The following is a 27,803-nucleotide window of genomic DNA, read 5'->3' on the forward strand; positions in this document are numbered from 1 at the left end:
TTACTAAGGAAGAGGAATCCCTGGTCAAGAAGAACAAGAAGTCTTCTGTTAGGACAAAACGTGAAAACTCAGTTGGAGCGCTCGAGGGTTACAACGATGTCAGAAAAGACCTAAAAAGAGAGCTGAGAAGAGTCAGGAGGAGACATGAGAAGTTGTTGGCGGATATGATCAGCGTTAAGCTAAGGCTTTCCATTGGTTAACCTAAGGCTTTCCATAGGTATGTCAGGAATAAAAGAATGACGAGAGTTAGCTTTGGGACAGTCAAGGATAATAGTGGGAAGTTGTGTGTGGAGTCAGAGGAGATAGGGGAAGCACTACGTAAACAGTGTTCGACAGTATTTGCTACAGAAAATGAAAATGTTGGCGAGGAAGATATAGAGACAATTGCGTCTAGACTGAGAAGAGATCGAGGTTCACAAGGAAGAGTTATTAGAAATACTGCAGAGTGTGAAAATAGAGTGTGAAAAAATCCCTGCGCCGGATGGGATCTATCTGATGTTGTTTAGCAAATGCACTGCAGGAAGGTACAAATCAAGCTGATGCTCACAACGGCTCGTTTTGAGCCGCTAATTGGCAGTGAAGTGGCGGCGTCAATAACAGCTGTCACGCATCTCGTCTTATTCCACACCCTGAGCTCGAAATGACCCGAGATCTCTCGCTGAGTTTCTGCAGGGTCTTGCTTGGACGACACCATGACACTTTTTCACTGCAGTGAATCATGAAATCGCGTCGTGACTGTGAATAAAACGATGGAAACTTCCAGCAGAGGAGGAGCCGACCCTGAAGCAGGCAGCTGAGGACAAATGTTTCTCCTTTGCCAGTGAAAGGCACTGCTTCAGAAATTGGAAGCTTCCAAGTGAAGCTGTGTTGGCGATTATCTTCGCTGCTTGCTCACCTTTTTAATTCTGATTCCGTGATAATCAATCACATTACATATCGACATGCTGCCAGCGTGTGACGTTGCATTTGGGCCAGTGGCGTAATGGATAACGCGTCTGACTTCGGATCAGAAGATTGTAGGTTCGAGTCCTACCTGGCTCGTGGGGGAACGTCTCACTTTAACCGTGGTCCGTGTTGACGCTCCCCAATGAAGTCCTTGTCGGGATGGCGCTTCTGCAGTTAGAACTTGTGTTTGTTCTATTGTCCATTTCAAATTTCACCTCACCACAACGGACACTTCTGTCAGTCTCGGGTGTCTCCCTCTGTGGGTGGAAATGAGCATGAGCTCCTCAAAAGAGTTACAATTCGTTGTGAAAATGTCATACTTCTGTCCCATTATTGTGCCATTTAAGAACACAGGATAACCTCATTGACACTTGCCCTGGAAACATTAGAATACACAAGACTTTGAGCCAAAGTTGGAAACTGCGACTTGAATAGATGGTTCTCTGATTAGCCGCAATGCACAATGGGCAGAATGGCCTTTTCCCACTTTGTAAATCTTCGAAGACAAGTTGAAAATAATCTGCAACGAAAATGTTCAGAAAGGGGCTTTTATTTCGACCAAATACGATAGTACCTATCGCCTTGTCTTGTTATTTACTTGTGAGGTTTCGTTACTCTAAGCACCGTGGCCCGGATCCTATTCCCGCTCACGGAACGGTTGTCTTGTTCAGCAAACATATTGGTGTACCAGTACTTCTGCGGATTTTCCGATGCAAACAGGTCATTGGTTTTGTCCAAAACATTATGAAGGTTAACATAAAACAAACAGCTGCAGTTGCTGGAAATCTGAGCCAAAAACGAAAATAGTTTGCGGAACACATCAAGCCTGGCAACAGAAACGTCGACTTTGCTGCTCCTCGGATGCTGCCTTACCGACTGTGCTTTTCCAGCATCACTCTGATCTAAAATCTGGTTTCCAGCATCTGCAGTCCTCACTTTTACTTAGTTTCTTCAGTGTCGCTGGTTCCCAACTCAACAACTCCATCTCTAGCGGTTTCATGTCTGTTCCTCCATGCTGAGGAGCTGAAGAGTGAAGAAAATTAACTCACCCCATCCATCTCTGGGGTAATTGGGGACGGAAAAAGAATCTTATCACATTGAAATATATCTAGATACGACTTAATCCCTGTCTTTTATTGGGAACCATCTCTTTCATTGTAACCATGAGGAAAGACCATTTCGTTCGCCAGAATATGTCACAACGTTTGATTGTTTCTCGTCCAAGAACACTCAGATCAATAGCGCCCTTGATAAGCTCTGTTGGTCATGTTCTCAAAGAGATCTAGCAAATTGCCAAGTGCGATTTTCCTTTCAAAAAATAATTTTGACTAAGTTTGGCTGTAAATATCTTTTCCGAACTTTGTGCTTTTGTTCTTTTACATTGGTGTCCAGCAGCTTCCAAATGACAGCAAAGGTATGAAAGGAGATGGAAGCCTTGAGCCCATCACGTCAGCGACAGCTTTCAGTGAGGTGACAGGACTCGTCTGTAGTCATGGCCGAGTGGTTAAGGCGATGGATTAGAAATCCATTGGGGTTTCCCCACGCAGGTTCGAATCCTGCTGACTACGTTCTGAATGCCTTCCTATTGGAGCAATTTTCGGTCAAAGTTCAGGAAACCTGCTTTGAAAACCAGGCCGGTCATTTGATGAGACTTGGGAAACTCGAGTTCTTCATCAGAAATGTTCCACATCTAAAACGTTATCCCTGTTTCTCTTTCCAGATACCCTGCTCGTCACGTCGGGTTTCAGCAGTTGTTATTGAACGTCCTGAGCGGAATTGCTGCTTTTCCTTTGATTCCTTTAATCCCAGTCCTCTGTTCACTGACTCTGATCAGTGGCAACACTTCTTCCTGCACGTCAAAGTGCTCGTTCCCCACCGCTCCCTCTCCCATCATTACAAACAATCGCAGGAAATTGCCACTTAACCGCCTTTGTTCCAAAGTGAAACTCACCAGCCTCGGGAATCTCTCCACCAAACGGGACTTCTCATGCCTGGACATGGTGCAAGCCAGAGAGTTGTGAAGAGATACTGTGAAAATATTGTCAATTGGCAGTTGGAAATATGTTTAGGAAGCAAACCATATAATCTAGGATCCAGCTTTGGAAATCTTGAGAAACTCTTTGGGAAATGGAATCAGAGGAGAATGAAGAAGTGTGAAATCTCGGACCGAGTAGAGGACGGGACATTGACTCTGATGTTCTCGGGACAGGAACTCATCTGAGACATTGAAAGAATTCTCGCTCCCGTACGTGAGGAATACAAACTTCATCTGGATTCTGGGACAATGAAAAACTCTGGAACACTCAAGACAATATCCAAATATTGACTGGGATCACTGCAGTACGACTACTATAGATGGGTCACATTTTGTCCAGTGTGGGCAGGAGGGCTTCCTGACACAGTATGTAGACAGGCCTTCAAGGGACGAAGCCACTTTAGATTTAATAGTGGGTAACGAGCCTGGCCAGGTTTTAGATTTGGAAGTAGGTGAGCACTTTGCAATGAGGAGCTTATTACGATGCAATGAGGTAGGATTTAGGAAGCGTAGAATGGTGTAGGAAACAGCAGGGGCTGAGCACATTAAAAATGTGGAGCTTATTCAAGGAAAAGCTCCTGTGTGTCCTAGATAAGTATGTACCTGTCAGACAGTGAGGAAGATATAGAACGCGTGAGCCGTGGTTTACTAAGGAAGAGGAATCCCTGGTCAAGAAGAACAAGAAGTCTTCTGTTAGGACAAAACGTGAAAACTCAGTTGGAGCGCTCGAGGGTTACAACGATGTCAGAAAAGACCTAAAAAGAGAGCTGAGAAGAGTCAGGAGGAGACATGAGAAGTTGTTGGCGGATATGATCAGCGTTAAGCTAAGGCTTTCCATTGGTTAACCTAAGGCTTTCCATAGGTATGTCAGGAATAAAAGAATGACGAGAGTTAGCTTTGGGACAGTCAAGGATAATAGTGGGAAGTTGTGTGTGGAGTCAGAGGAGATAGGGGAAGCACTACGTAAACAGTGTTCGACAGTATTTGCTACAGAAAATGAAAATGTTGGCGAGGAAGATATAGAGACAATTGCGTCTAGACTGAGAAGAGATCGAGGTTCACAAGGAAGAGTTATTAGAAATACTGCAGAGTGTGAAAATAGAGTGTGAAAAAATCCCTGCGCCGGATGGGATCTATCTGATGTTGTTTAGCAAATGCACTGCAGGAAGGTACAAATCAAGCTGATGCTCACAACGGCTCGTTTTGAGCCGCTAATTGGCAGTGAAGTGGCGGCGTCAATAACAGCTGTCACGCATCTCGTCTTATTCCACACCCTGAGCTCGAAATGACCCGAGATCTCTCGCTGAGTTTCTGCAGGGTCTTGCTTGGACGACACCATGACACTTTTTCACTGCAGTGAATCATGAAATCGCGTCGTGACTGTGAATAAAACGATGGAAACTTCCAGCAGAGGAGGAGCCGACCCTGAAGCAGGCAGCTGAGGACAAATGTTTCTCCTTTGCCAGTGAAAGGCACTGCTTCAGAAATTGGAAGCTTCCAAGTGAAGCTGTGTTGGCGATTATCTTCGCTGCTTGCTCACCTTTTTAATTCTGATTCCGTGATAATCAATCACATTACATATCGACATGCTGCCAGCGTGTGACGTTACATTTGGGCCAGTGGCGTAATGGATAACGCGTCTGACTTCGGATCAGAAGATTGTAGGTTCGAGTCCTACCTGGCTCGTGGGGGAACGTCTCACTTTAACCGTGGTCCGTGTTGACGCTCCCCAATGAAGTCCTGGTCGGGATGGCGCTTCTGCAGTTAGAACTTGTGTTTGTTCTATTGTCCATTTCAAATTTCACCTCACCACAACGGACACTTCTGTCAGTCTCGGGTGTCTCCCTCTGTGGGTGGAAATGAGCATGAGCTCCTCAAAAGAGTTACAATTCGTTGTGAAAATGTCATACTTCTGTCCCATTATTGTGCCATTTAAGAACACAGGATAACCTCATTGACACTTGCCCTGGAAACATTAGAATACACAAGACTTTGAGCCAAAGTTGGAAACTGCGACTTGAATAGATGGTTCTCTGATTAGCCGCAATGCACAATGGGCAGAATGGCCTTTTCCCACTTTGTAAATCTTCGAAGACAAGTTGAAAATAATCTGCAACGAAAATGTTCAGAAAGGGGCTTTTATTTCGACCAAATACGATAGTACCTATCGCCTTGTCTTGTTATTTACTTGTGAGGTTTCGTTACTCTAAGCACCGTGGCCCGGATCCTATTCCCGCTCACGGAACGGTTGTCTTGTTCAGCAAACATATTGGTGTACCAGTACTTCTGCGGATTTTCCGATGCAAACAGGTCATTGGTTTTGTCCAAAACATTATGAAGGTTAACATAAAACAAACAGCTGCAGTTGCTGGAAATCTGAGCCAAAAACGAAAATAGTTTGCGGAACACATCAAGCCTGGCAACAGAAACGTCGACTTTGCTGCTCCTCGGATGCTGCCTTACCGACTGTGCTTTTCCAGCATCACTCTGATCTAAAATCTGGTTTCCAGCATCTGCAGTCCTCACTTTTACTTAGTTTCTTCAGTGTCGCTGGTTCCCAACTCAACAACTCCATCTCTAGCGGTTTCATGTCTGTTCCTCCATGCTGAGGAGCTGAAGAGTGAAGAAAATTAACTCACCCCATCCATCTCTGGGGTAATTGGGGACGGAAAAAGAATCTTATCACATTGAAATATATCTAGATACGACTTAATCCCTGTCTTTTATTGGGAACCATCTCTTTCATTGTAACCATGAGGAAAGACCATTTCGTTCGCCAGAATATGTCACAACGTTTGATTGTTTCTCGTCCAAGAACACTCAGATCAATAGCGCCCTTGATAAGCTCTGTTGGTCATGTTCTCAAAGAGATCTAGCAAATTGCCAAGTGCGATTTTCCTTTCAAAAAATAATTTTGACTAAGTTTGGCTGTAAATATCTTTTCCGAACTTTGTGCTTTTGTTCTTTTACATTGGTGTCCAGCAGCTTCCAAATGACAGCAAAGGTATGAAAGGAGATGGAAGCCTTGAGCCCATCACGTCAGCGACAGCTTTCAGTGCGGTGACAGGTCTCGTCTGTAGTCATGGCCGAGTGGTTAAGGCGATGGATTAGAAATCCATTGGGGTTTCCCCACGCAGGTTCGAATCCTGCTGACTACGTTCTGAATGCCTTCCTATTGGAGCAATTTTCGGTCAAAGTTCAGGAAACCTGCTTTGAAAACCAGGCCGGTCATTTGATGAGACTTGGGAAACTCGAGTTCTTCATCAGAAATGTTCCACATCTAAAACGTTATCCCTGTTTCTCTTTCCAGATACCCTGCTCGTCACGTCGGGTTTCAGCAGTTGTTATTGAACGTCCTGAGCGGAATTGCTGCTTTTCCTTTGATTCCTTTAATCCCAGTCCTCTGTTCACTGACTCTGATCAGTGGCAACACTTCTTCCTGCACGTCAAAGTGCTCGTTCCCCACCGCTCCCTCTCCCATCATTACAAACAATCGCAGGAAATTGCCACTTAACCGCCTTTGTTCCAAAGTGAAACTCACCAGCCTCGGGAATCTCTCCACCAAACGGGACTTCTCATGCCTGGACATGGTGCAAGCCAGAGAGTTGTGAAGAGATACTGTGAAAATATTGTCAATTGGCAGTTGGAAATATGTTTAGGAAGCAAACCATATAATCTAGGATCCAGCTTTGGAAATCTTGAGAAACTCTTTGGGAAATGGAATCAGAGGAGAATGAAGAAGTGTGAAATCTCGGACCGAGTAGAGGACGGGACATTGACTCTGATGTTCTCGGGACAGGAACTCATCTGAGACATTGAAAGAATTCTCGCTCCCGTACGTGAGGAATACAAACTTCATCTGGATTCTGGGACAATGAAAAACTCTGGAACACTCAAGACAATATCCAAATATTGACTGGGATCACTGCAGTACGACTACTATAGATGGGTCACATTTTGTCCAGTGTGGGCAGGAGGGCTTCCTGACACAGTATGTAGACAGGCCTTCAAGGGACGAAGCCACTTTAGATTTAATAGTGGGTAACGAGCCTGGCCAGGTTTTAGATTTGGAAGTAGGTGAGCACTTTGCAATGAGGAGCTTATTACGATGCAATGAGGTAGGATTTAGGAAGCGTAGAATGGTGTAGGAAACAGCAGGGGCTGAGCACATTAAAAATGTGGAGCTTATTCAAGGAAAAGCTCCTGTGTGTCCTAGATAAGTATGTACCTGTCAGACAGTGAGGAAGATATAGAACGCGTGAGCCGTGGTTTACTAAGGAAGAGGAATCCCTGGTCAAGAAGAACAAGAAGTCTTCTGTTAGGACAAAACGTGAAAACTCAGTTGGAGCGCTCGAGGGTTACAACGATGTCAGAAAAGACCTAAAAAGAGAGCTGAGAAGAGTCAGGAGGAGACATGAGAAGTTGTTGGCGGATATGATCAGCGTTAAGCTAAGGCTTTCCATTGGTTAACCTAAGGCTTTCCATAGGTATGTCAGGAATAAAAGAATGACGAGAGTTAGCTTTGGGACAGTCAAGGATAATAGTGGGAAGTTGTGTGTGGAGTCAGAGGAGATAGGGGAAGCACTACGTAAACAGTGTTCGACAGTATTTGCTACAGAAAATGAAAATGTTGGCGAGGAAGATATAGAGACAATTGCGTCTAGACTGAGAAGAGATCGAGGTTCACAAGGAAGAGTTATTAGAAATACTGCAGAGTGTGAAAATAGAGTGTGAAAAAATCCCTGCGCCGGATGGGATCTATCTGATGTTGTTTAGCAAATGCACTGCAGGAAGGTACAAATCAAGCTGATGCTCACAACGGCTCGTTTTGAGCCGCTAATTGGCAGTGAAGTGGCGGCGTCAATAACAGCTGTCACGCATCTCGTCTTATTCCACACCCTGAGCTCGAAATGACCCGAGATCTCTCGCTGAGTTTCTGCAGGGTCTTGCTTGGACGACACCATGACACTTTTTCACTGCAGTGAATCATGAAATCGCGTCGTGACTGTGAATAAAACGATGGAAACTTCCAGCAGAGGAGGAGCCGACCCTGAAGCAGGCAGCTGAGGACAAATGTTTCTCCTTTGCCAGTGAAAGGCACTGCTTCAGAAATTGGAAGCTTCCAAGTGAAGCTGTGTTGGCGATTATCTTCGCTGCTTGCTCACCTTTTTAATTCTGATTCCGTGATAATCAATCACATTACATATCGACATGCTGCCAGCGTGTGACGTTACATTTGGGCCAGTGGCGTAATGGATAACGCGTCTGACTTCGGATCAGAAGATTGTAGGTTCGAGTCCTACCTGGCTCGTGGGGGAACGTCTCACTTTAACCGTGGTCCGTGTTGACGCTCCCCAATGAAGTCCTGGTCGGGATGGCGCTTCTGCAGTTAGAACTTGTGTTTGTTCTATTGTCCATTTCAAATTTCACCTCACCACAACGGACACTTCTGTCAGTCTCGGGTGTCTCCCTCTGTGGGTGGAAATGAGCATGAGCTCCTCAAAAGAGTTACAATTCGTTGTGAAAATGTCATACTTCTGTCCCATTATTGTGCCATTTAAGAACACAGGATAACCTCATTGACACTTGCCCTGGAAACATTAGAATACACAAGACTTTGAGCCAAAGTTGGAAACTGCGACTTGAATAGATGGTTCTCTGATTAGCCGCAATGCACAATGGGCAGAATGGCCTTTTCCCACTTTGTAAATCTTCGAAGACAAGTTGAAAATAATCTGCAACGAAAATGTTCAGAAAGGGGCTTTTATTTCGACCAAATACGATAGTACCTATCGCCTTGTCTTGTTATTTACTTGTGAGGTTTCGTTACTCTAAGCACCGTGGCCCGGATCCTATTCCCGCTCACGGAACGGTTGTCTTGTTCAGCAAACATATTGGTGTACCAGTACTTCTGCGGATTTTCCGATGCAAACAGGTCATTGGTTTTGTCCAAAACATTATGAAGGTTAACATAAAACAAACAGCTGCAGTTGCTGGAAATCTGAGCCAAAAACGAAAATAGTTTGCGGAACACATCAAGCCTGGCAACAGAAACGTCGACTTTGCTGCTCCTCGGATGCTGCCTTACCGACTGTGCTTTTCCAGCATCACTCTGATCTAAAATCTGGTTTCCAGCATCTGCAGTCCTCACTTTTACTTAGTTTCTTCAGTGTCGCTGGTTCCCAACTCAACAACTCCATCTCTAGCGGTTTCATGTCTGTTCCTCCATGCTGAGGAGCTGAAGAGTGAAGAAAATTAACTCACCCCATCCATCTCTGGGGTAATTGGGGACGGAAAAAGAATCTTATCACATTGAAATATATCTAGATACGACTTAATCCCTGTCTTTTATTGGGAACCATCTCTTTCATTGTAACCATGAGGAAAGACCATTTCGTTCGCCAGAATATGTCACAACGTTTGATTGTTTCTCGTCCAAGAACACTCAGATCAATAGCGCCCTTGATAAGCTCTGTTGGTCATGTTCTCAAAGAGATCTAGCAAATTGCCAAGTGCGATTTTCCTTTCAAAAAATAATTTTGACTAAGTTTGGCTGTAAATATCTTTTCCGAACTTTGTGCTTTTGTTCTTTTACATTGGTGTCCAGCAGCTTCCAAATGACAGCAAAGGTATGAAAGGAGATGGAAGCCTTGAGCCCATCACGTCAGCGACAGCTTTCAGTGCGGTGACAGGTCTCGTCTGTAGTCATGGCCGAGTGGTTAAGGCGATGGATTAGAAATCCATTGGGGTTTCCCCACGCAGGTTCGAATCCTGCTGACTACGTTCTGAATGCCTTCCTATTGGAGCAATTTTCGGTCAAAGTTCAGGAAACCTGCTTTGAAAACCAGGCCGGTCATTTGATGAGACTTGGGAAACTCGAGTTCTTCATCAGAAATGTTCCACATCTAAAACGTTATCCCTGTTTCTCTTTCCAGATACCCTGCTCGTCACGTCGGGTTTCAGCAGTTGTTATTGAACGTCCTGAGCGGAATTGCTGCTTTTCCTTTGATTCCTTTAATCCCAGTCCTCTGTTCACTGACTCTGATCAGTGGCAACACTTCTTCCTGCACGTCAAAGTGCTCGTTCCCCACCGCTCCCTCTCCCATCATTACAAACAATCGCAGGAAATTGCCACTTAACCGCCTTTGTTCCAAAGTGAAACTCACCAGCCTCGGGAATCTCTCCACCAAACGGGACTTCTCATGCCTGGACATGGTGCAAGCCAGAGAGTTGTGAAGAGATACTGTGAAAATATTGTCAATTGGCAGTTGGAAATATGTTTAGGAAGCAAACCATATAATCTAGGATCCAGCTTTGGAAATCTTGAGAAACTCTTTGGGAAATGGAATCAGAGGAGAATGAAGAAGTGTGAAATCTCGGACCGAGTAGAGGACGGGACATTGACTCTGATGTTCTCGGGACAGGAACTCATCTGAGACATTGAAAGAATTCTCGCTCCCGTACGTGAGGAATACAAACTTCATCTGGATTCTGGGACAATGAAAAACTCTGGAACACTCAAGACAATATCCAAATATTGACTGGGATCACTGCAGTACGACTACTATAGATGGGTCACATTTTGTCCAGTGTGGGCAGGAGGGCTTCCTGACACAGTATGTAGACAGGCCTTCAAGGGACGAAGCCACTTTAGATTTAATAGTGGGTAACGAGCCTGGCCAGGTTTTAGATTTGGAAGTAGGTGAGCACTTTGCAATGAGGAGCTTATTACGATGCAATGAGGTAGGATTTAGGAAGCGTAGAATGGTGTAGGAAACAGCAGGGGCTGAGCACATTAAAAATGTGGAGCTTATTCAAGGAAAAGCTCCTGTGTGTCCTAGATAAGTATGTACCTGTCAGACAGTGAGGAAGATATAGAACGCGTGAGCCGTGGTTTACTAAGGAAGAGGAATCCCTGGTCAAGAAGAACAAGAAGTCTTCTGTTAGGACAAAACGTGAAAACTCAGTTGGAGCGCTCGAGGGTTACAACGATGTCAGAAAAGACCTAAAAAGAGAGCTGAGAAGAGTCAGGAGGAGACATGAGAAGTTGTTGGCGGATATGATCAGCGTTAAGCTAAGGCTTTCCATTGGTTAACCTAAGGCTTTCCATAGGTATGTCAGGAATAAAAGAATGACGAGAGTTAGCTTTGGGACAGTCAAGGATAATAGTGGGAAGTTGTGTGTGGAGTCAGAGGAGATAGGGGAAGCACTACGTAAACAGTGTTCGACAGTATTTGCTACAGAAAATGAAAATGTTGGCGAGGAAGATATAGAGACAATTGCGTCTAGACTGAGAAGAGATCGAGGTTCACAAGGAAGAGTTATTAGAAATACTGCAGAGTGTGAAAATAGAGTGTGAAAAAATCCCTGCGCCGGATGGGATCTATCTGATGTTGTTTAGCAAATGCACTGCAGGAAGGTACAAATCAAGCTGATGCTCACAACGGCTCGTTTTGAGCCGCTAATTGGCAGTGAAGTGGCGGCGTCAATAACAGCTGTCACGCATCTCGTCTTATTCCACACCCTGAGCTCGAAATGACCCGAGATCTCTCGCTGAGTTTCTGCAGGGTCTTGCTTGGACGACACCATGACACTTTTTCACTGCAGTGAATCATGAAATCGCGTCGTGACTGTGAATAAAACGATGGAAACTTCCAGCAGAGGAGGAGCCGACCCTGAAGCAGGCAGCTGAGGACAAATGTTTCTCCTTTGCCAGTGAAAGGCACTGCTTCAGAAATTGGAAGCTTCCAAGTGAAGCTGTGTTGGCGATTATCTTCGCTGCTTGCTCACCTTTTTAATTCTGATTCCGTGATAATCAATCACATTACATATCGACATGCTGCCAGCGTGTGACGTTACATTTGGGCCAGTGGCGTAATGGATAACGCGTCTGACTTCGGATCAGAAGATTGTAGGTTCGAGTCCTACCTGGCTCGTGGGGGAACGTCTCACTTTAACCGTGGTCCGTGTTGACGCTCCCCAATGAAGTCCTGGTCGGGATGGCGCTTCTGCAGTTAGAACTTGTGTTTGTTCTATTGTCCATTTCAAATTTCACCTCACCACAACGGACACTTCTGTCAGTCTCGGGTGTCTCCCTCTGTGGGTGGAAATGAGCATGAGCTCCTCAAAAGAGTTACAATTCGTTGTGAAAATGTCATACTTCTGTCCCATTATTGTGCCATTTAAGAACACAGGATAACCTCATTGACACTTGCCCTGGAAACATTAGAATACACAAGACTTTGAGCCAAAGTTGGAAACTGCGACTTGAATAGATGGTTCTCTGATTAGCCGCAATGCACAATGGGCAGAATGGCCTTTTCCCACTTTGTAAATCTTCGAAGACAAGTTGAAAATAATCTGCAACGAAAATGTTCAGAAAGGGGCTTTTATTTCGACCAAATACGATAGTACCTATCGCCTTGTCTTGTTATTTACTTGTGAGGTTTCGTTACTCTAAGCACCGTGGCCCGGATCCTATTCCCGCTCACGGAACGGTTGTCTTGTTCAGCAAACATATTGGTGTACCAGTACTTCTGCGGATTTTCCGATGCAAACAGGTCATTGGTTTTGTCCAAAACATTATGAAGGTTAACATAAAACAAACAGCTGCAGTTGCTGGAAATCTGAGCCAAAAACGAAAATAGTTTGCGGAACACATCAAGCCTGGCAACAGAAACGTCGACTTTGCTGCTCCTCGGATGCTGCCTTACCGACTGTGCTTTTCCAGCATCACTCTGATCTAAAATCTGGTTTCCAGCATCTGCAGTCCTCACTTTTACTTAGTTTCTTCAGTGTCGCTGGTTCCCAACTCAACAACTCCATCTCTAGCGGTTTCATGTCTGTTCCTCCATGCTGAGGAGCTGAAGAGTGAAGAAAATTAACTCACCCCATCCATCTCTGGGGTAATTGGGGACGGAAAAAGAATCTTATCACATTGAAATATATCTAGATACGACTTAATCCCTGTCTTTTATTGGGAACCATCTCTTTCATTGTAACCATGAGGAAAGACCATTTCGTTCGCCAGAATATGTCACAACGTTTGATTGTTTCTCGTCCAAGAACACTCAGATCAATAGCGCCCTTGATAAGCTCTGTTGGTCATGTTCTCAAAGAGATCTAGCAAATTGCCAAGTGCGATTTTCCTTTCAAAAAATAATTTTGACTAAGTTTGGCTGTAAATATCTTTTCCGAACTTTGTGCTTTTGTTCTTTTACATTGGTGTCCAGCAGCTTCCAAATGACAGCAAAGGTATGAAAGGAGATGGAAGCCTTGAGCCCATCACGTCAGCGACAGCTTTCAGTGCGGTGACAGGTCTCGTCTGTAGTCATGGCCGAGTGGTTAAGGCGATGGATTAGAAATCCATTGGGGTTTCCCCACGCAGGTTCGAATCCTGCTGACTACGTTCTGAATGCCTTCCTATTGGAGCAATTTTCGGTCAAAGTTCAGGAAACCTGCTTTGAAAACCAGGCCGGTCATTTGATGAGACTTGGGAAACTCGAGTTCTTCATCAGAAATGTTCCACATCTAAAACGTTATCCCTGTTTCTCTTTCCAGATACCCTGCTCGTCACGTCGGGTTTCAGCAGTTGTTATTGAACGTCCTGAGCGGAATTGCTGCTTTTCCTTTGATTCCTTTAATCCCAGTCCTCTGTTCACTGACTCTGATCAGTGGCAACACTTCTTCCTGCACGTCAAAGTGCTCGTTCCCCACCGCTCCCTCTCCCATCATTACAAACAATCGCAGGAAATTGCCACTTAACCGCCTTTGTTCCAAAGTGAAACTCACCAGCCTCGGGAATCTCTCCACCAAACGGGACTTCTCATGCCTGGACATGGTGCAAGCCAGAGAGTTGTGAAGAGATACTGTGAAAATATTGTCAATTGGCAGTTGGAAATATGTTTAGGAAGCAAACCATATAATCTAGGATCCAGCTTTGGAAATCTTGAGAAACTCTTTGGGAAATGGAATCAGAGGAGAATGAAGAAGTGTGAAATCTCGGACCGAGTAGAGGACGGGACATTGACTCTGATGTTCTCGGGACAGGAACTCATCTGAGACATTGAAAGAATTCTCGCTCCCGTACGTGAGGAATACAAACTTCATCTGGATTCTGGGACAATGAAAAACTCTGGAACACTCAAGACAATATCCAAATATTGACTGGGATCACTGCAGTACGACTACTATAGATGGGTCACATTTTGTCCAGTGTGGGCAGGAGGGCTTCCTGACACAGTATGTAGACAGGCCTTCAAGGGACGAAGCCACTTTAGATTTAATAGTGGGTAACGAGCCTGGCCAGGTTTTAGATTTGGAAGTAGGTGAGCACTTTGCAATGAGGAGCTTATTACGATGCAATGAGGTAGGATTTAGGAAGCGTAGAATGGTGTAGGAAACAGCAGGGGCTGAGCACATTAAAAATGTGGAGCTTATTCAAGGAAAAGCTCCTGTGTGTCCTAGATAAGTATGTACCTGTCAGACAGTGAGGAAGATATAGAACGCGTGAGCCGTGGTTTACTAAGGAAGAGGAATCCCTGGTCAAGAAGAACAAGAAGTCTTCTGTTAGGACAAAACGTGAAAACTCAGTTGGAGCGCTCGAGGGTTACAACGATGTCAGAAAAGACCTAAAAAGAGAGCTGAGAAGAGTCAGGAGGAGACATGAGAAGTTGTTGGCGGATATGATCAGCGTTAAGCTAAGGCTTTCCATTGGTTAACCTAAGGCTTTCCATAGGTATGTCAGGAATAAAAGAATGACGAGAGTTAGCTTTGGGACAGTCAAGGATAATAGTGGGAAGTTGTGTGTGGAGTCAGAGGAGATAGGGGAAGCACTACGTAAACAGTGTTCGACAGTATTTGCTACAGAAAATGAAAATGTTGGCGAGGAAGATATAGAGACAATTGCGTCTAGACTGAGAAGAGATCGAGGTTCACAAGGAAGAGTTATTAGAAATACTGCAGAGTGTGAAAATAGAGTGTGAAAAAATCCCTGCGCCGGATGGGATCTATCTGATGTTGTTTAGCAAATGCACTGCAGGAAGGTACAAATCAAGCTGATGCTCACAACGGCTCGTTTTGAGCCGCTAATTGGCAGTGAAGTGGCGGCGTCAATAACAGCTGTCACGCATCTCGTCTTATTCCACACCCTGAGCTCGAAATGACCCGAGATCTCTCGCTGAGTTTCTGCAGGGTCTTGCTTGGACGACACCATGACACTTTTTCACTGCAGTGAATCATGAAATCGCGTCGTGACTGTGAATAAAACGATGGAAACTTCCAGCAGAGGAGGAGCCGACCCTGAAGCAGGCAGCTGAGGACAAATGTTTCTCCTTTGCCAGTGAAAGGCACTGCTTCAGAAATTGGAAGCTTCCAAGTGAAGCTGTGTTGGCGATTATCTTCGCTGCTTGCTCACCTTTTTAATTCTGATTCCGTGATAATCAATCACATTACATATCGACATGCTGCCAGCGTGTGACGTTACATTTGGGCCAGTGGCGTAATGGATAACGCGTCTGACTTCGGATCAGAAGATTGTAGGTTCGAGTCCTACCTGGCTCGTGGGGGAACGTCTCACTTTAACCGTGGTCCGTGTTGACGCTCCCCAATGAAGTCCTGGTCGGGATGGCGCTTCTGCAGTTAGAACTTGTGTTTGTTCTATTGTCCATTTCAAATTTCACCTCACCACAACGGACACTTCTGTCAGTCTCGGGTGTCTCCCTCTGTGGGTGGAAATGAGCATGAGCTCCTCAAAAGAGTTACAATTCGTTGTGAAAATGTCATACTTCTGTCCCATTATTGTGCCATTTAAGAACACAGGATAACCTCATTGACACTTGCCCTGGAAACATTAGAATACACAAGACTTTGAGCCAAAGTTGGAAACTGCGACTTGAATAGATGGTTCTCTGATTAGCCGCAATGCACAATGGGCAGAATGGCCTTTTCCCACTTTGTAAATCTTCGAAGACAAGTTGAAAATAATCTGCAACGAAAATGTTCAGAAAGGGGCTTTTATTTCGACCAAATACGATAGTACCTATCGCCTTGTCTTGTTATTTACTTGTGAGGTTTCGTTACTCTAAGCACCGTGGCCCGGATCCTATTCCCGCTCACGGAACGGTTGTCTTGTTCAGCAAACATATTGGTGTACCAGTACTTCTGCGGATTTTCCGATGCAAACAGGTCATTGGTTTTGTCCAAAACATTATGAAGGTTAACATAAAACAAACAGCCGCAGTTGCTGGAAATCTGAGCCAAAAACGAAAATAGTTTGCGGAACACATCAAGCCTGGCAACAGAAACGTCGACTTTGCTGCTCCTCGGATGCTGCCTTACCGACTGTGCTTTTCCAGCATCACTCTGATCTAAAATCTGGTTTCCAGCATCTGCAGTCCTCACTTTTACTTAGTTTCTTCAGTGTCGCTGGTTCCCAACTCAACAACTCCATCTCTAGCGGTTTCATGTCTGTTCCTCCATGCTGAGGAGCTGAAGAGTGAAGAAAATTAACTCACCCCATCCATCTCTGGGGTAATTGGGGACGGAAAAAGAATCTTATCACATTGAAATATATCTAGATACGACTTAATCCCTGTCTTTTATTGGGAACCATCTCTTTCATTGTAACCATGAGGAAAGACCATTTCGTTCGCCAGAATATGTCACAACGTTTGATTGTTTCTCGTCCAAGAACACTCAGATCAATAGCGCCCTTGATAAGCTCTGTTGGTCATGTTCTCAAAGAGATCTAGCAAATTGCCAAGTGCGATTTTCCTTTCAAAAAATAATTTTGACTAAGTTTGGCTGTAAATATCTTTTCCGAACTTTGTGCTTTTGTTCTTTTACATTGGTGTCCAGCAGCTTCCAAATGACAGCAAAGGTATGAAAGGAGATGGAAGCCTTGAGCCCATCACGTCAGCGACAGCTTTCAGTGCGGTGACAGGTCTCGTCTGTAGTCATGGCCGAGTGGTTAAGGCGATGGATTAGAAATCCATTGGGGTTTCCCCACGCAGGTTCGAATCCTGCTGACTACGTTCTGAATGCCTTCCTATTGGAGCAATTTTCGGTCAAAGTTCAGGAAACCTGCTTTGAAAACCAGGCCGGTCATTTGATGAGACTTGGGAAACTCGAGTTCTTCATCAGAAATGTTCCACATCTAAAACGTTATCCCTGTTTCTCTTTCCAGATACCCTGCTCGTCACGTCGGGTTTCAGCAGTTGTTATTGAACGTCCTGAGCGGAATTGCTGCTTTTCCTTTGATTCCTTTAATCCCAGTCCTCTGTTCACTGACTCTGATCAGTGGCAACACTTCTTCCTGCACGTCAAAGTGCTCGTTCCCCACCGCTCCCTCTCCCATCATTACAAACAATCGCAGGAAATTGCCACTTAACCGCCTTTGTTCCAAAGTGAAACTCACCAGCCTCGGGAATCTCTCCACCAAACGGGACTTCTCATGCCTGGACATGGTGCAAGCCAGAGAGTTGTGAAGAGATACTGTGAAAATATTGTCAATTGGCAGTTGGAAATATGTTTAGGAAGCAAACCATATAATCTAGGATCCAGCTTTGGAAATCTTGAGAAACTCTTTGGGAAATGGAATCAGAGGAGAATGAAGAAGTGTGAAATCTCGGACCGAGTAGAGGACGGGACATTGACTCTGATGTTCTCGGGACAGGAACTCATCTGAGACATTGAAAGAATTCTCGCTCCCGTACGTGAGGAATACAAACTTCATCTGGATTCTGGGACAATGAAAAACTCTGGAACACTCAAGACAATATCCAAATATTGACTGGGATCACTGCAGTACGACTACTATAGATGGGTCACATTTTGTCCAGTGTGGGCAGGAGGGCTTCCTGACACAGTATGTAGACAGGCCTTCAAGGGACGAAGCCACTTTAGATTTAATAGTGGGTAACGAGCCTGGCCAGGTTTTAGATTTGGAAGTAGGTGAGCACTTTGCAATGAGGAGCTTATTACGATGCAATGAGGTAGGATTTAGGAAGCGTAGAATGGTGTAGGAAACAGCAGGGGCTGAGCACATTAAAAATGTGGAGCTTATTCAAGGAAAAGCTCCTGTGTGTCCTAGATAAGTATGTACCTGTCAGACAGTGAGGAAGATATAGAACGCGTGAGCCGTGGTTTACTAAGGAAGAGGAATCCCTGGTCAAGAAGAACAAGAAGTCTTCTGTTAGGACAAAACGTGAAAACTCAGTTGGAGCGCTCGAGGGTTACAACGATGTCAGAAAAGACCTAAAAAGAGAGCTGAGAAGAGTCAGGAGGAGACATGAGAAGTTGTTGGCGGATATGATCAGCGTTAAGCTAAGGCTTTCCATTGGTTAACCTAAGGCTTTCCATAGGTATGTCAGGAATAAAAGAATGACGAGAGTTAGCTTTGGGACAGTCAAGGATAATAGTGGGAAGTTGTGTGTGGAGTCAGAGGAGATAGGGGAAGCACTACGTAAACAGTGTTCGACAGTATTTGCTACAGAAAATGAAAATGTTGGCGAGGAAGATATAGAGACAATTGCGTCTAGACTGAGAAGAGATCGAGGTTCACAAGGAAGAGTTATTAGAAATACTGCAGAGTGTGAAAATAGAGTGTGAAAAAATCCCTGCGCCGGATGGGATCTATCTGATGTTGTTTAGCAAATGCACTGCAGGAAGGTACAAATCAAGCTGATGCTCACAACGGCTCGTTTTGAGCCGCTAATTGGCAGTGAAGTGGCGGCGTCAATAACAGCTGTCACGCATCTCGTCTTATTCCACACCCTGAGCTCGAAATGACCCGAGATCTCTCGCTGAGTTTCTGCAGGGTCTTGCTTGGACGACACCATGACACTTTTTCACTGCAGTGAATCATGAAATCGCGTCGTGACTGTGAATAAAACGATGGAAACTTCCAGCAGAGGAGGAGCCGACCCTGAAGCAGGCAGCTGAGGACAAATGTTTCTCCTTTGCCAGTGAAAGGCACTGCTTCAGAAATTGGAAGCTTCCAAGTGAAGCTGTGTTGGCGATTATCTTCGCTGCTTGCTCACCTTTTTAATTCTGATTCCGTGATAATCAATCACATTACATATCGACATGCTGCCAGCGTGTGACGTTACATTTGGGCCAGTGGCGTAATGGATAACGCGTCTGACTTCGGATCAGAAGATTGTAGGTTCGAGTCCTACCTGGCTCGTGGGGGAACGTCTCACTTTAACCGTGGTCCGTGTTGACGCTCCCCAATGAAGTCCTGGTCGGGATGGCGCTTCTGCAGTTAGAACTTGTGTTTGTTCTATTGTCCATTTCAAATTTCACCTCACCACAACGGACACTTCTGTCAGTCTCGGGTGTCTCCCTCTGTGGGTGGAAATGAGCATGAGCTCCTCAAAAGAGTTACAATTCGTTGTGAAAATGTCATACTTCTGTCCCATTATTGTGCCATTTAAGAACACAGGATAACCTCATTGACACTTGCCCTGGAAACATTAGAATACACAAGACTTTGAGCCAAAGTTGGAAACTGCGACTTGAATAGATGGTTCTCTGATTAGCCGCAATGCACAATGGGCAGAATGGCCTTTTCCCACTTTGTAAATCTTCGAAGACAAGTTGAAAATAATCTGCAACGAAAATGTTCAGAAAGGGGCTTTTATTTCGACCAAATACGATAGTACCTATCGCCTTGTCTTGTTATTTACTTGTGAGGTTTCGTTACTCTAAGCACCGTGGCCCGGATCCTATTCCCGCTCACGGAACGGTTGTCTTGTTCAGCAAACATATTGGTGTACCAGTACTTCTGCGGATTTTCCGATGCAAACAGGTCATTGGTTTTGTCCAAAACATTATGAAGGTTAACATAAAACAAACAGCTGCAGTTGCTGGAAATCTGAGCCAAAAACGAAAATAGTTTGCGGAACACATCAAGCCTGGCAACAGAAACGTCGACTTTGCTGCTCCTCGGATGCTGCCTTACCGACTGTGCTTTTCCAGCATCACTCTGATCTAAAATCTGGTTTCCAGCATCTGCAGTCCTCACTTTTACTTAGTTTCTTCAGTGTCGCTGGTTCCCAACTCAACAACTCCATCTCTAGCGGTTTCATGTCTGTTCCTCCATGCTGAGGAGCTGAAGAGTGAAGAAAATTAACTCACCCCATCCATCTCTGGGGTAATTGGGGACGGAAAAAGAATCTTATCACATTGAAATATATCTAGATACGACTTAATCCCTGTCTTTTATTGGGAACCATCTCTTTCATTGTAACCATGAGGAAAGACCATTTCGTTCGCCAGAATATGTCACAACGTTTGATTGTTTCTCGTCCAAGAACACTCAGATCAATAGCGCCCTTGATAAGCTCTGTTGGTCATGTTCTCAAAGAGATCTAGCAAATTGCCAAGTGCGATTTTCCTTTCAAAAAATAATTTTGACTAAGTTTGGCTGTAAATATCTTTTCCGAACTTTGTGCTTTTGTTCTTTTACATTGGTGTCCAGCAGCTTCCAAATGACAGCAAAGGTATGAAAGGAGATGGAAGCCTTGAGCCCATCACGTCAGCGACAGCTTTCAGTGCGGTGACAGGTCTCGTCTGTAGTCATGGCCGAGTGGTTAAGGCGATGGATTAGAAATCCATTGGGGTTTCCCCACGCAGGTTCGAATCCTGCTGACTACGTTCTGAATGCCTTCCTATTGGAGCAATTTTCGGTCAAAGTTCAGGAAACCTGCTTTGAAAACCAGGCCGGTCATTTGATGAGACTTGGGAAACTCGAGTTCTTCATCAGAAATGTTCCACATCTAAAACGTTATCCCTGTTTCTCTTTCCAGATACCCTGCTCGTCACGTCGGGTTTCAGCAGTTGTTATTGAACGTCCTGAGCGGAATTGCTGCTTTTCCTTTGATTCCTTTAATCCCAGTCCTCTGTTCACTGACTCTGATCAGTGGCAACACTTCTTCCTGCACGTCAAAGTGCTCGTTCCCCACCGCTCCCTCTCCCATCATTACAAACAATCGCAGGAAATTGCCACTTAACCGCCTTTGTTCCAAAGTGAAACTCACCAGCCTCGGGAATCTCTCCACCAAACGGGACTTCTCATGCCTGGACATGGTGCAAGCCAGAGAGTTGTGAAGAGATACTGTGAAAATATTGTCAATTGGCAGTTGGAAATATGTTTAGGAAGCAAACCATATAATCTAGGATCCAGCTTTGGAAATCTTGAGAAACTCTTTGGGAAATGGAATCAGAGGAGAATGAAGAAGTGTGAAATCTCGGACCGAGTAGAGGACGGGACATTGACTCTGATGTTCTCGGGACAGGAACTCATCTGAGACATTGAAAGAATTCTCGCTCCCGTACGTGAGGAATACAAACTTCATCTGGATTCTGGGACAATGAAAAACTCTGGAACACTCAAGACAATATCCAAATATTGACTGGGATCACTGCAGTACGACTACTATAGATGGGTCACATTTTGTCCAGTGTGGGCAGGAGGGCTTCCTGACACAGTATGTAGACAGGCCTTCAAGGGACGAAGCCACTTTAGATTTAATAGTGGGTAACGAGCCTGGCCAGGTTTTAGATTTGGAAGTAGGTGAGCACTTTGCAATGAGGAGCTTATTACGATGCAATGAGGTAGGATTTAGGAAGCGTAGAATGGTGTAGGAAACAGCAGGGGCTGAGCACATTAAAAATGTGGAGCTTATTCAAGGAAAAGCTCCTGTGTGTCCTAGATAAGTATGTACCTGTCAGACAGTGAGGAAGATATAGAACGCGTGAGCCGTGGTTTACTAAGGAAGAGGAATCCCTGGTCAAGAAGAACAAGAAGTCTTCTGTTAGGACAAAACGTGAAAACTCAGTTGGAGCGCTCGAGGGTTACAACGATGTCAGAAAAGACCTAAAAAGAGAGCTGAGAAGAGTCAGGAGGAGACATGAGAAGTTGTTGGCGGATATGATCAGCGTTAAGCTAAGGCTTTCCATTGGTTAACCTAAGGCTTTCCATAGGTATGTCAGGAATAAAAGAATGACGAGAGTTAGCTTTGGGACAGTCAAGGATAATAGTGGGAAGTTGTGTGTGGAGTCAGAGGAGATAGGGGAAGCACTACGTAAACAGTGTTCGACAGTATTTGCTACAGAAAATGAAAATGTTGGCGAGGAAGATATAGAGACAATTGCGTCTAGACTGAGAAGAGATCGAGGTTCACAAGGAAGAGTTATTAGAAATACTGCAGAGTGTGAAAATAGAGTGTGAAAAAATCCCTGCGCCGGATGGGATCTATCTGATGTTGTTTAGCAAATGCACTGCAGGAAGGTACAAATCAAGCTGATGCTCACAACGGCTCGTTTTGAGCCGCTAATTGGCAGTGAAGTGGCGGCGTCAATAACAGCTGTCACGCATCTCGTCTTATTCCACACCCTGAGCTCGAAATGACCCGAGATCTCTCGCTGAGTTTCTGCAGGGTCTTGCTTGGACGACACCATGACACTTTTTCACTGCAGTGAATCATGAAATCGCGTCGTGACTGTGAATAAAACGATGGAAACTTCCAGCAGAGGAGGAGCCGACCCTGAAGCAGGCAGCTGAGGACAAATGTTTCTCCTTTGCCAGTGAAAGGCACTGCTTCAGAAATTGGAAGCTTCCAAGTGAAGCTGTGTTGGCGATTATCTTCGCTGCTTGCTCACCTTTTTAATTCTGATTCCGTGATAATCAATCACATTACATATCGACATGCTGCCAGCGTGTGACGTTACATTTGGGCCAGTGGCGTAATGGATAACGCGTCTGACTTCGGATCAGAAGATTGTAGGTTCGAGTCCTACCTGGCTCGTGGGGGAACGTCTCACTTTAACCGTGGTCCGTGTTGACGCTCCCCAATGAAGTCCTGGTCGGGATGGCGCTTCTGCAGTTAGAACTTGTGTTTGTTCTATTGTCCATTTCAAATTTCACCTCACCACAACGGACACTTCTGTCAGTCTCGGGTGTCTCCCTCTGTGGGTGGAAATGAGCATGAGCTCCTCAAAAGAGTTACAATTCGTTGTGAAAATGTCATACTTCTGTCCCATTATTGTGCCATTTAAGAACACAGGATAACCTCATTGACACTTGCCCTGGAAACATTAGAATACACAAGACTTTGAGCCAAAGTTGGAAACTGCGACTTGAATAGATGGTTCTCTGATTAGCCGCAATGCACAATGGGCAGAATGGCCTTTTCCCACTTTGTAAATCTTCGAAGACAAGTTGAAAATAATCTGCAACGAAAATGTTCAGAAAGGGGCTTTTATTTCGACCAAATACGATAGTACCTATCGCCTTGTCTTGTTATTTACTTGTGAGGTTTCGTTACTCTAAGCACCGTGGCCCGGATCCTATTCCCGCTCACGGAACGGTTGTCTTGTTCAGCAAACATATTGGTGTACCAGTACTTCTGCGGATTTTCCGATGCAAACAGGTCATTGGTTTTGTCCAAAACATTATGAAGGTTAACATAAAACAAACAGCCGCAGTTGCTGGAAATCTGAGCCAAAAACGAAAATAGTTTGCGGAACACATCAAGCCTGGCAACAGAAACGTCGACTTTGCTGCTCCTCGGATGCTGCCTTACCGACTGTGCTTTTCCAGCATCACTCTGATCTAAAATCTGGTTTCCAGCATCTGCAGTCCTCACTTTTACTTAGTTTCTTCAGTGTCGCTGGTTCCCAACTCAACAACTCCATCTCTAGCGGTTTCATGTCTGTTCCTCCATGCTGAGGAGCTGAAGAGTGAAGAAAATTAACTCACCCCATCCATCTCTGGGGTAATTGGGGACGGAAAAAGAATCTTATCACATTGAAATATATCTAGATACGACTTAATCCCTGTCTTTTATTGGGAACCATCTCTTTCATTGTAACCATGAGGAAAGACCATTTCGTTCGCCAGAATATGTCACAACGTTTGATTGTTTCTCGTCCAAGAACACTCAGATCAATAGCGCCCTTGATAAGCTCTGTTGGTCATGTTCTCAAAGAGATCTAGCAAATTGCCAAGTGCGATTTTCCTTTCAAAAAATAATTTTGACTAAGTTTGGCTGTAAATATCTTTTCCGAACTTTGTGCTTTTGTTCTTTTACATTGGTGTCCAGCAGCTTCCAAATGACAGCAAAGGTATGAAAGGAGATGGAAGCCTTGAGCCCATCACGTCAGCGACAGCTTTCAGTGCGGTGACAGGTCTCGTCTGTAGTCATGGCCGAGTGGTTAAGGCGATGGATTAGAAATCCATTGGGGTTTCCCCACGCAGGTTCGAATCCTGCTGACTACGTTCTGAATGCCTTCCTATTGGAGCAATTTTCGGTCAAAGTTCAGGAAACCTGCTTTGAAAACCAGGCCGGTCATTTGATGAGACTTGGGAAACTCGAGTTCTTCATCAGAAATGTTCCACATCTAAAACGTTATCCCTGTTTCTCTTTCCAGATACCCTGCTCGTCACGTCGGGTTTCAGCAGTTGTTATTGAACGTCCTGAGCGGAATTGCTGCTTTTCCTTTGATTCCTTTAATCCCAGTCCTCTGTTCACTGACTCTGATCAGTGGCAACACTTCTTCCTGCACGTCAAAGTGCTCGTTCCCCACCGCTCCCTCTCCCATCATTACAAACAATCGCAGGAAATTGCCACTTAACCGCCTTTGTTCCAAAGTGAAACTCACCAGCCTCGGGAATCTCTCCACCAAACGGGACTTCTCATGCCTGGACATGGTGCAAGCCAGAGAGTTGTGAAGAGATACTGTGAAAATATTGTCAATTGGCAGTTGGAAATATGTTTAGGAAGCAAACCATATAATCTAGGATCCAGCTTTGGAAATCTTGAGAAACTCTTTGGGAAATGGAATCAGAGGAGAATGAAGAAGTGTGAAATCTCGGACCGAGTAGAGGACGGGACATTGACTCTGATGTTCTCGGGACAGGAACTCATCTGAGACATTGAAAGAATTCTCGCTCCCGTACGTGAGGAATACAAACTTCATCTGGATTCTGGGACAATGAAAAACTCTGGAACACTCAAGACAATATCCAAATATTGACTGGGATCACTGCAGTACGACTACTATAGATGGGTCACATTTTGTCCAGTGTGGGCAGGAGGGCTTCCTGACACAGTATGTAGACAGGCCTTCAAGGGACGAAGCCACTTTAGATTTAATAGTGGGTAACGAGCCTGGCCAGGTTTTAGATTTGGAAGTAGGTGAGCACTTTGCAATGAGGAGCTTATTACGATGCAATGAGGTAGGATTTAGGAAGCGTAGAATGGTGTAGGAAACAGCAGGGGCTGAGCACATTAAAAATGTGGAGCTTATTCAAGGAAAAGCTCCTGTGTGTCCTAGATAAGTATGTACCTGTCAGACAGTGAGGAAGATATAGAACGCGTGAGCCGTGGTTTACTAAGGAAGAGGAATCCCTGGTCAAGAAGAACAAGAAGTCTTCTGTTAGGACAAAACGTGAAAACTCAGTTGGAGCGCTCGAGGGTTACAACGATGTCAGAAAAGACCTAAAAAGAGAGCTGAGAAGAGTCAGGAGGAGACATGAGAAGTTGTTGGCGGATATGATCAGCGTTAAGCTAAGGCTTTCCATTGGTTAACCTAAGGCTTTCCATAGGTATGTCAGGAATAAAAGAATGACGAGAGTTAGCTTTGGGACAGTCAAGGATAATAGTGGGAAGTTGTGTGTGGAGTCAGAGGAGATAGGGGAAGCACTACGTAAACAGTGTTCGACAGTATTTGCTACAGAAAATGAAAATGTTGGCGAGGAAGATATAGAGACAATTGCGTCTAGACTGAGAAGAGATCGAGGTTCACAAGGAAGAGTTATTAGAAATACTGCAGAGTGTGAAAATAGAGTGTGAAAAAATCCCTGCGCCGGATGGGATCTATCTGATGTTGTTTAGCAAATGCACTGCAGGAAGGTACAAATCAAGCTGATGCTCACAACGGCTCGTTTTGAGCCGCTAATTGGCAGTGAAGTGGCGGCGTCAATAACAGCTGTCACGCATCTCGTCTTATTCCACACCCTGAGCTCGAAATGACCCGAGATCTCTCGCTGAGTTTCTGCAGGGTCTTGCTTGGACGACACCATGACACTTTTTCACTGCAGTGAATCATGAAATCGCGTCGTGACTGTGAATAAAACGATGGAAACTTCCAGCAGAGGAGGAGCCGACCCTGAAGCAGGCAGCTGAGGACAAATGTTTCTCCTTTGCCAGTGAAAGGCACTGCTTCAGAAATTGGAAGCTTCCAAGTGAAGCTGTGTTGGCGATTATCTTCGCTGCTTGCTCACCTTTTTAATTCTGATTCCGTGATAATCAATCACATTACATATCGACATGCTGCCAGCGTGTGACGTTACATTTGGGCCAGTGGCGTAATGGATAACGCGTCTGACTTCGGATCAGAAGATTGTAGGTTCGAGTCCTACCTGGCTCGTGGGGGAACGTCTCACTTTAACCGTGGTCCGTGTTGACGCTCCCCAATGAAGTCCTGGTCGGGATGGCGCTTCTGCAGTTAGAACTTGTGTTTGTTCTATTGTCCATTTCAAATTTCACCTCACCACAACGGACACTTCTGTCAGTCTCGGGTGTCTCCCTCTGTGGGTGGAAATGAGCATGAGCTCCTCAAAAGAGTTACAATTCGTTGTGAAAATGTCATACTTCTGTCCCATTATTGTGCCATTTAAGAACACAGGATAACCTCATTGACACTTGCCCTGGAAACATTAGAATACACAAGACTTTGAGCCAAAGTTGGAAACTGCGACTTGAATAGATGGTTCTCTGATTAGCCGCAATGCACAATGGGCAGAATGGCCTTTTCCCACTTTGTAAATCTTCGAAGACAAGTTGAAAATAATCTGCAACGAAAATGTTCAGAAAGGGGCTTTTATTTCGACCAAATACGATAGTACCTATCGCCTTGTCTTGTTATTTACTTGTGAGGTTTCGTTACTCTAAGCACCGTGGCCCGGATCCTATTCCCGCTCACGGAACGGTTGTCTTGTTCAGCAAACATATTGGTGTACCAGTACTTCTGCGGATTTTCCGATGCAAACAGGTCATTGGTTTTGTCCAAAACATTATGAAGGTTAACATAAAACAAACAGCTGCAGTTGCTGGAAATCTGAGCCAAAAACGAAAATAGTTTGCGGAACACATCAAGCCTGGCAACAGAAACGTCGACTTTGCTGCTCCTCGGATGCTGCCTTACCGACTGTGCTTTTCCAGCATCACTCTGATCTAAAATCTGGTTTCCAGCATCTGCAGTCCTCACTTTTACTTAGTTTCTTCAGTGTCGCTGGTTCCCAACTCAACAACTCCATCTCTAGCGGTTTCATGTCTGTTCCTCCATGCTGAGGAGCTGAAGAGTGAAGAAAATTAACTCACCCCATCCATCTCTGGGGTAATTGGGGACGGAAAAAGAATCTTATCACATTGAAATATATCTAGATACGACTTAATCCCTGTCTTTTATTGGGAACCATCTCTTTCATTGTAACCATGAGGAAAGACCATTTCGTTCGCCAGAATATGTCACAACGTTTGATTGTTTCTCGTCCAAGAACACTCAGATCAATAGCGCCCTTGATAAGCTCTGTTGGTCATGTTCTCAAAGAGATCTAGCAAATTGCCAAGTGCGATTTTCCTTTCAAAAAATAATTTTGACTAAGTTTGGCTGTAAATATCTTTTCCGAACTTTGTGCTTTTGTTCTTTTACATTGGTGTCCAGCAGCTTCCAAATGACAGCAAAGGTATGAAAGGAGATGGAAGCCTTGAGCCCATCACGTCAGCGACAGCTTTCAGTGCGGTGACAGGTCTCG

General features: G+C 44.8%; 15 non-coding genes across 15 annotated transcripts; all 15 read left to right on the forward strand.

Annotated features, from left to right (window-relative positions):
- The first annotated feature begins 968 nt into the window (after positions 1-968).
- On the forward strand, positions 969-1,041 carry trnar-ucg (transfer RNA arginine (anticodon UCG)). The gene has a single exon. It is a non-coding gene; the product is annotated as a tRNA-Arg (tRNA).
- A 1,390-nt stretch (positions 1,042-2,431) lies between these two features.
- trnas-aga (transfer RNA serine (anticodon AGA)) lies at positions 2,432-2,513 on the forward strand. Its single transcript has one exon. It is a non-coding gene; the product is annotated as a tRNA-Ser (tRNA).
- A 2,080-nt stretch (positions 2,514-4,593) lies between these two features.
- trnar-ucg (transfer RNA arginine (anticodon UCG)) lies at positions 4,594-4,666 on the forward strand. Its single transcript has one exon. It is a non-coding gene; the product is annotated as a tRNA-Arg (tRNA).
- Positions 4,667-6,056: 1,390 nt separating this feature from the next.
- On the forward strand, positions 6,057-6,138 carry trnas-aga (transfer RNA serine (anticodon AGA)). Its single transcript has one exon. It is a non-coding gene; the product is annotated as a tRNA-Ser (tRNA).
- Positions 6,139-8,218: 2,080 nt separating this feature from the next.
- On the forward strand, positions 8,219-8,291 carry trnar-ucg (transfer RNA arginine (anticodon UCG)). The gene has a single exon. It is a non-coding gene; the product is annotated as a tRNA-Arg (tRNA).
- A 1,390-nt stretch (positions 8,292-9,681) lies between these two features.
- Positions 9,682-9,763, forward strand: trnas-aga (transfer RNA serine (anticodon AGA)). Its single transcript has one exon. It is a non-coding gene; the product is annotated as a tRNA-Ser (tRNA).
- Positions 9,764-11,843: 2,080 nt separating this feature from the next.
- Positions 11,844-11,916, forward strand: trnar-ucg (transfer RNA arginine (anticodon UCG)). Its single transcript has one exon. It is a non-coding gene; the product is annotated as a tRNA-Arg (tRNA).
- Positions 11,917-13,306: 1,390 nt separating this feature from the next.
- trnas-aga (transfer RNA serine (anticodon AGA)) lies at positions 13,307-13,388 on the forward strand. Its single transcript has one exon. It is a non-coding gene; the product is annotated as a tRNA-Ser (tRNA).
- Positions 13,389-15,468: 2,080 nt separating this feature from the next.
- On the forward strand, positions 15,469-15,541 carry trnar-ucg (transfer RNA arginine (anticodon UCG)). The gene has a single exon. It is a non-coding gene; the product is annotated as a tRNA-Arg (tRNA).
- A 1,390-nt stretch (positions 15,542-16,931) lies between these two features.
- Positions 16,932-17,013, forward strand: trnas-aga (transfer RNA serine (anticodon AGA)). Its single transcript has one exon. It is a non-coding gene; the product is annotated as a tRNA-Ser (tRNA).
- A 2,080-nt stretch (positions 17,014-19,093) lies between these two features.
- trnar-ucg (transfer RNA arginine (anticodon UCG)) lies at positions 19,094-19,166 on the forward strand. Its single transcript has one exon. It is a non-coding gene; the product is annotated as a tRNA-Arg (tRNA).
- A 1,390-nt stretch (positions 19,167-20,556) lies between these two features.
- On the forward strand, positions 20,557-20,638 carry trnas-aga (transfer RNA serine (anticodon AGA)). The gene has a single exon. It is a non-coding gene; the product is annotated as a tRNA-Ser (tRNA).
- Positions 20,639-22,718: 2,080 nt separating this feature from the next.
- On the forward strand, positions 22,719-22,791 carry trnar-ucg (transfer RNA arginine (anticodon UCG)). The gene has a single exon. It is a non-coding gene; the product is annotated as a tRNA-Arg (tRNA).
- Positions 22,792-24,181: 1,390 nt separating this feature from the next.
- On the forward strand, positions 24,182-24,263 carry trnas-aga (transfer RNA serine (anticodon AGA)). The gene has a single exon. It is a non-coding gene; the product is annotated as a tRNA-Ser (tRNA).
- Positions 24,264-26,343: 2,080 nt separating this feature from the next.
- Positions 26,344-26,416, forward strand: trnar-ucg (transfer RNA arginine (anticodon UCG)). The gene has a single exon. It is a non-coding gene; the product is annotated as a tRNA-Arg (tRNA).
- The last annotated feature ends 1,387 nt before the right edge of the window (positions 26,417-27,803 follow it).

This window comes from Hemiscyllium ocellatum, unplaced genomic scaffold (genome assembly GCF_020745735.1).
Source record: "Hemiscyllium ocellatum isolate sHemOce1 unplaced genomic scaffold, sHemOce1.pat.X.cur. scaffold_1034_pat_ctg1, whole genome shotgun sequence".
NCBI classification, from domain to species: domain Eukaryota; kingdom Metazoa; phylum Chordata; class Chondrichthyes; order Orectolobiformes; family Hemiscylliidae; genus Hemiscyllium; species Hemiscyllium ocellatum.